We start from the raw sequence: 7,546 nt of genomic DNA, 5'->3' as shown, positions 1-7,546 counted from the left end.
AAGAGGCATTCTGCTAGACCGTTTGTCATTTTGGAAACACCAGGTTTGTTTCAACTGCAATACATGGCCAAAAGTAAGGTGAGGGAAGGTAACAGGAAAGCAGAAATACAAGGCTTAGCAGTGGAGGAAAAGAAATAACAAATAAGGAAAAAGGAGGGAGGGGTAAAGGAGGTCATAAGGACCTTGTGGTACATAAGGAAATAGGGAGAATGAGCTGAAAAGAGGGAAGGGGGGAGGATACACAGTAAGTGATACACAGTGAAGGCTAAATGCCCTGAAATAAATAATAAATTACAAAATCCAAAGCAGATTTACAGAGCTTCCACTGTGGCACATGTGCAGAAAATGAGCATGGCAACAGGTATTTAAACTTAAAGAGGTGAAGTTCAGGTTAGATATAAACAAGTTCTTTACTGTGAGGGTGTTGAGGCACTGGCACAGGTTCCCCAAAGAAGTGGTGAATGCTCCACTGCTGGCAGTGTTCGAGGACACGTTGGGAGACATGGTCTAGTGTGAGGCACCCCTGTTCATGGCAGGGGGGTTGAAACTAAATAATCTTAAGGTCTTTTCCAACCCAAACAATTCTATGATCCTACGGCTCTATTTCTACTCTACATAATTACTGCTTTAAGCCTAGAGCAGTATTGTACAAAGGAGAGCAGATAAAAATGCTCAAGCTAGCATTTTATGCAACTTTCTTTAAGACATGTTTCTAAGCAGTGCCACTAACCTGGGGGAAAGCAAAGTAGTGCCAGACCAAAGTTTGCTTGTAATTCACTGCTGAATTAAATCTGGTAAAGTAGCATCCTGAAGGCAGTCTAAAATATAGGCAGCCACAAACATAGGTTAAATTAATCTGGTTCAGCTAAAATGTAGTACATGAAATAAGAGCCAGTCTAGTCAGTGTATAAAATATTTTATAGAATTTTATGACTTAAAATTACTGAACCTGAGTGTAACTCAAAATGAGGAATTTCCAAGAGACTTTTCCTACCCTGTGAGAAATGACAGGAGAGTGACACTTGGGCTTTAGCCATATTCTTTCTTCCATTACTTTTAAAATGCAAAGACCTTAATTCTTGGTTATTACTTTCTGACTGACAGTGAAGAAGTTGGGCAAGGCATCCCTTCTCCTCCCCTGGCATCAGCTACATTTAGAGTAGTATGCACAGACAGAATGCCTCAGATCCTGGCAGAAAAGGCATCTTCATGTTTGTTGCAAACTGCTGCTGGCACTGGCCAATAGTTGTGATATGTAGCACGGCTGCCTGGAATGCAAACACACCACTGGCGTCAGGAAGCAGGCTGGAGCATGGTGTGGTCATGGAGAGGTTTCAAATCAGGACAGAAATCCTTGGTGACACATAGATAGCTTTTTCCTTCCTAGTGGAAAGTAGCTCTCCCCCTGATACCTTCCAAAAAAACCCTTTAGGGAGACTTGCATGGTCAACACAAGCCAGAGGCCTGATCTTTGCTTTCCTGCCAGCTTTTCTAGACTGTGTAGGCTGCAACCCCTACTTCTAGGGCAGAAGTAAACTGCTGCTGTAGTTCCAAAATTAAGAAGCAAAGCAGGCAGAGGGCAGAAAAGTACAGGTGTTTATTCCTTCAGGGAGAGCAAGGGGGAAAAGAGGCTTTTAACCCACATTTTTTAATGGAGAGATTATATAATGGGTGTGTGTGTGTGTGTTACAGAAAAAGCAGAAGTACAATTTCGCATGAAGATTGAACTTCATAACAGCAAGGAGAAAGCAACAGGCTGTGAGAAAAGAGGGACTGAAATGGAAACCAGTTGTTCCATGAACTCCAATTTTATAGTACTCCAAAATGCACTGAGCTGTACCAACTGGCATATCATCAAAACAGGGAATACCATAAAACTACCCACCTTTGAAGCATGACATGAGGAAATTTAGCAATTATGGAACACAAAATATATTCCAATAAACAAAATGTCAAGCAGCTCATCTACACCTACTTCCCATGCTCAGAATATAAATGGAAAAGGGAACATCAGCAAAAACTGTGGTTGGATACTTCCTTCCTAAAGGCTTTTTAAGCAACTGAAGATTAATCATTCTTCTTATCAGGAGAAGATTGAGGACTAAAGACTTATCACCAAATAACTTACTTGGGTAAATTACTCAAAGCACCTAATTAAATTGATATACTGGCTTACCAGGATGTAAACTTTAAAGTCTGAAACCCTGTAAACAGTACAAAGGTGCCTACCCATTATTCATGATTCATTTCTCTGTTGGTGGAATGGATAACAATAACTTTCTGAGAGCACCATAAAAATTAATTTAAAGAGTGTGGTAGCCACATATAGACCCTTTTCTCTCTCCCTTCACATCATAAATTCCCAGATATGACACAGGTATTTTTATTAGATATGAAACGGTAAACTAACAGCAATATTCACAGCATTGTATACCTTCTAAGAAACATGCCTTGAGCTCTTTGGAGCTTTGTAATACAGTTATTATTGCTTAAGAAATAATTGCTTCTGCTTGAAAGTTTGCTCAGCTCTGTAAAAGAAAAAAAAAATAGTAGAACATGATTAAGATCTTAGATCCGAGTTCATCTCACGTAACTTTATATTCTTCACTGAGCTGTATTTGTAGGAAGACTAATTATTATGGTTTCCTTTGCTGCTAATGGAGAGCAATTGGTTCCAGATCACTCTTAGCACTACTGAACAGGACTTAGGGAATTAGGATCTTATCTCATGTCTTTCAGCAGGCAGGTAAATTTAGGTGGGATACTTTCTCGTCATCTCAAGTAGGGAAGCTTATGTCAGATTATAAAATTAATACTTCTTCCTATTTTATTTCAAGAAGAGGGCAAACTGCATTGCCTCTTCAGCCAAAACAGATGTCAGATCAGATGGTATCAAAACAGATGATAGATCAGAATGTAACAAATATTAGTTTTCTTTAAACCTGAACGTAAGCATAGTAAAATACTTTGAAAACAAGTATGTATTTTGTAACACTGTGGTGGCATAGACAGACATAACACATAAACATTTTACATAACTATTTAAGCTATGTGGCCACCAAAGGGGCAAGGTAGGATTAATGTAGCTGCTGGCAGGAGACAGACAAATAGTGATAATTTGCTAGACAGAGGACAAGGAAAGCTTGAGTAATTGCAAACAGGACATCCTACTAAACAAGGAAAGATGACTGGTAAAACCCAAACCCAAGATAAGCAGTTTCAGGAACAGATAAGGCAGATGAGACTGCTCCTTTTGTGAAGGGGGCAATAGCAAAAATGTCATAACATGAAAGAAGATAAGTCTGACTCAATTCTGATTTGTTTCATCAAGGAGCTCTGAAGTCTGATGTCAGCTACCAAGACTGCCAGTGCCCTTAGCCATCAGTACTAACTATACGGCTGCGGTGGTGAGCACTCATCTCTAATTTAGGGTGTAGGTACTAAAGACTAATAGTTTTGTATGGTGTTAAAAATTAATAATGTGTAAGAGTAAACATATGTGCTGTTAATTAATTAATTAATTCAGCAAAGATTTGATTGTAACTGATTTATCAGTCTTCTAAAGCATTCCCATCATAGTGATGTCTAATTCCCCTGTGGATATATATTTATACACACACATTGCAACACTCTCTTTTCCAGGCTTTCCCTACTGTATCTCTATCCTTAGCTGATAATAGAGAATTTCCTAGAGGAAAGTCTTGCTGTACTATTTGTATCTGGGCATACAATCCAAACAAAACTGTCAGGGCTTCATCATGTTTTGCTGCTACCTTATGAAGCCAAAGATATGATAACAATTTTTGTAAGATATCTTTCATAGTGTCTGTGTTATACAAATAATAAAGATCAGCAGCTATTCATAAATATTATTCTAATTCATACTTATCCAGTCAGACACAAATGAAAGAAAGACAACTGTGACCAGACAAGCATATCTAGATTGTATGAATTTCAGACATAGAATATTGGCAAAGAAAAAGATGTGTGCTTATAGCCAGCATGTTTGAATTTGTTTTTCACTAATTTGCTCTCACATGGAAGGAAAAGAAAAAAAGAAAAAAAGAAAGAAAAAAGACTAGATTAAATAAATTAAAAAGAGGAATATCTACTCTAACAATGGAAACTTGCTGAAGGTAATTTGGGGCAAAAATGTCCCACTAAGCAGAAGAGAAATAATAATATTTTCCTAGCTGTAATATATCCTGGGCTAATAATAGATCCCCTACAAGAAATCACATATCATGAATAGCTTTTTCCAACTGGATTGGAAAATGCATTGGACAATACATTCCAGAAAAAGTTTGTCTTGAGAGAATGGCTTAGTAGGTTTATTCCATTCCTAACTTATTAAATACTGGATTAACATAGAAGATAATTCTGATTTCTGTACTCCAAACAGTTGATTTTTGCGTCTTGCCATTTTTAAGAGTGTGATCTTTAGCTACAAAGATGGATTCTAGTGTTGTTTTATCATTACACAAACTTCTACCTAGGTTAAACTAACCTGAAACAGGAAGAAAAGCTGCTTTACATACTTTATGATTTCCTTCCTGCTATCTTCTATGAAAGGGAAAGAGCAATATTTGTGTTGTTTTCCTCCATGAGGAAGGAACAACATGCATAGGCCTATTGACAAATTCATATTTTTTCCACACGGAAACAAATTGCTATCATTGTAAATCATTGTTTTGACAGCTTGTGGGAATGGCTTATTCCATCTCTTCATGGTTTTTTTTTTTTTTCTGTTTAATACAAAATGTGCTAGTATTGAACGAAAAAGTAGAGTTTCAGAAAGCCAACAAAAGTGCCAAGAGATCTTTCAATGTACATTTAGTCTGGGATAGGAAAGAAATAAATAAAGTGTAACAAGAATAGTTTTAGCCTCCAGTCCTAGTAAACCAGTACCTGTCCAGATCATTGACTTATTCAAAAACTGGTGTCTACAGGAAATTCATATTTTTTTATTTGTAACTTTGCATGCTATTAGAGCTAATTTTTATCATGAGGTTGAAAATCCAACTCAAAGACCCAATTCATGACCTGACTACAGGATAGCCAGCAAAATAAGATGGAAGTATAGAAAACCTGAGAATGAGAGGGACAGACTGGTTTTTGGAGCTTTTTTAGGGTAGGCATTTAAGAACATCTGCTTTATTTTCAATACAGGAAAAGCAAAGACTACAAACTGACAATTCAATTTAGAGTTAGCTTAGAATGAATGGAAAATTATGAAAGTTGATTAAATGTCCATGTAACTATGGTAAAAACTGATCTATTTTTCAAGTTTTTCACTTAATGGAAGGAAATTAGATTTAAGTCAGATGATATTATGAAGGAAACTCTCTCAATGCAAACAAAATCTTCTCCAAGTTGAGAGATAATTATACTCTTCAGTCCAGGTTTTTTTTTTATAAATGAACACCAAAACCCCAAACGGTCTCATCTTTGATTACAATACTCTGGGATAAAAGCAAAATACACGGAGAGTGTGGCTGAGAAGAAAGCAAAGTTTAGTTTTTTAAAAAAATGCTTTTCTATAACCTGCAACAAATGTAACGGTATAAAGAAGTTTGAATAACTTTTCTCATATTTAAAAATATATCCAAAAATTAAAGCATCTGAGCTTCAATGACAGTCTCTTTCTTGATCTTGCTTAAAAAGGAAAACAACTAAATACCTATGTATATGCACCCATGAAAAAGATATAGTAAAGCAAGAGGACAGTTTACCACTTGGTGGGTTTTTTTTTTAACATAATGACTGTAGAGCCTCTGCTCACCAAAAAACCCCAGCCTGTTTATTTTTTTAATGATGAGCTGTTACCCAAAAAAAAATGAAGTAGCATTCTGTTGATACCATATGGTGGCTGAAAAATGGATTCCATAGTATTCTGTTTGTTAGAATGTCTTCTGAGTTTCTGTATCCATAATTTATGTTGGGGCCTTCTCTGATTGCCAAAATATTCAAACAGCTTTCTCTTCACCGGGTAGCCTGCGTGGGGGGAAGAAGGTTTTCAAAACAGCAGGACCTGAACAATCTCCTACTGCTCAGAAGCAAAATCATTTCCAAGCTTCTGTCTTTCTGGCTGGTTTCATTGTACTAATAATTTACATCCTGTGCAAAAAGACTGTTTGCATTCAGAAGAAATTTAAAATAATAAAAAAAAGGGGGGGAGGAAAAAGTCAATAGCTTATATTCTTGCATGCTAATACAAGAATTTGTGAATTTTAAGCACCAATTTAAAGTTGCATTGACTTCTAGGCTCTGATGTAAGTAGATAGCTTAGGCTTTCATATCTTAATGGGAAGTGATATGCACAGGTTATGGAACAGTGCAGTTTCCAAATGACTGCCTCTGCAGCTGGCTTTCATAGAGAGATCCAGAGTGGTTATGAATAAGCTAAAATAATTAAGAAACATTTCTCCTGGTGTTTACTCAGTTATTATTCACTTTTTAAGAGGCCATATTATAGGCCAAGCTTTAAGTGTGACTTAAATTGAGTTATTTACAAGCAGATACTACATATGGATTTTATACGGCATGCAAGACAATGTGAATTATGTAGCAGGATATACCTGTTGTAAGCAGCAGGGATCCTGGAATCACATTAAAAGACTGAGCCAGAGGGACAACATCCCTCCTTTCTCACCTCTTTCTTCTCCAGTCTATCACAGCTTAGCACTTGCTGCTGTTTGATCATTCTGTTTCCTTCTTGCCTCTGGGATGTTGGCAGTAACACATAGGATGATGAATGACCACCTGAGTGTGGTGAGAAGCTAAGAAGACCAGCTGCAGCTGGGTTACTAACGCTTAGCAGAATAGGATTATTGGAAAAAGAGCCCACCTGTTTCAGGGATTTTAAGAAGATACCCTAGTCTCAGAAGATTATCCTCAGGAATAAAATGGAAATGTACAGAGGTTATATTATCATTCCTCAACCTTGGGAAGCATTCCTCCCTTTTTGACCCTCTAGTCATCTTGGGCACACAGCTGAATTACTCCAGCTGAGGTCTGTAAGAGTAATCAAGCCAGTAGTGAACTTGGATCCCATGAAACTGTAGTTTTTATAAAGAAATATAATGAAAGTTGGGTATTCTTCCAGAGCATCTGGCAGAATACTGCTTACAGCTCTGCTCATTCTGAAGATGTACTGGTTTAAAAAATGGCTTCGCTCTAATAGAGCTTTAATGATGTGAATATATATTTCTCGTATTTATTTTTTTTAAAGACACACTCTTGGAATATCAGTCAAGGTTCAAATCTGCCATATTCTCTTCCAATATGAAGGAAAGAACCATTAGTCTATATAAAATGAAAATAGAAAACTTGTGACTAAATTAACTTCTTATATTCCTACAAAAGCACATGTACTACAAATATTTCCTAAAAAAAAAAAAAAAGTGCCAAAATGTTCAACAACATCAACAGATCTCAGGTCTAAACATCTACAAATTACTTTGTAACTTACCTGAGATTCATTCTGTCTTACAGAGCAGCTCTCCAGACAAACATGAATTTAAGTTATCAGATAAATTTCAGCCAT

At 36.7% G+C, this 7,546-nt stretch overlaps 1 long non-coding RNA gene across 1 annotated transcript; it reads right to left on the bottom strand.

Moving 5' to 3' along the window:
- Window positions 1–1,598: 1,598 nt before the first annotated feature.
- LOC136014449 (uncharacterized) lies at window positions 1,599–6,734 on the bottom strand. The gene is made up of 3 exons (XR_010612714.1): window positions 6,579–6,734; window positions 5,860–5,994; window positions 1,599–2,528 (listed from the first exon to the last, which is right to left on the bottom strand). It is a non-coding gene; the product is annotated as an uncharacterized LOC136014449 (long non-coding RNA).
- Window positions 6,735–7,546: the final 812 nt, after the last annotated feature.

The sequence above is a fragment of the Lathamus discolor genome, chromosome 5 (assembly GCF_037157495.1).
Source record: "Lathamus discolor isolate bLatDis1 chromosome 5, bLatDis1.hap1, whole genome shotgun sequence".
NCBI lineage: Eukaryota > Metazoa > Chordata > Aves > Psittaciformes > Psittacidae > Lathamus > Lathamus discolor.
This window is presented reverse-complemented; position numbering and strand designations above follow the sequence as displayed.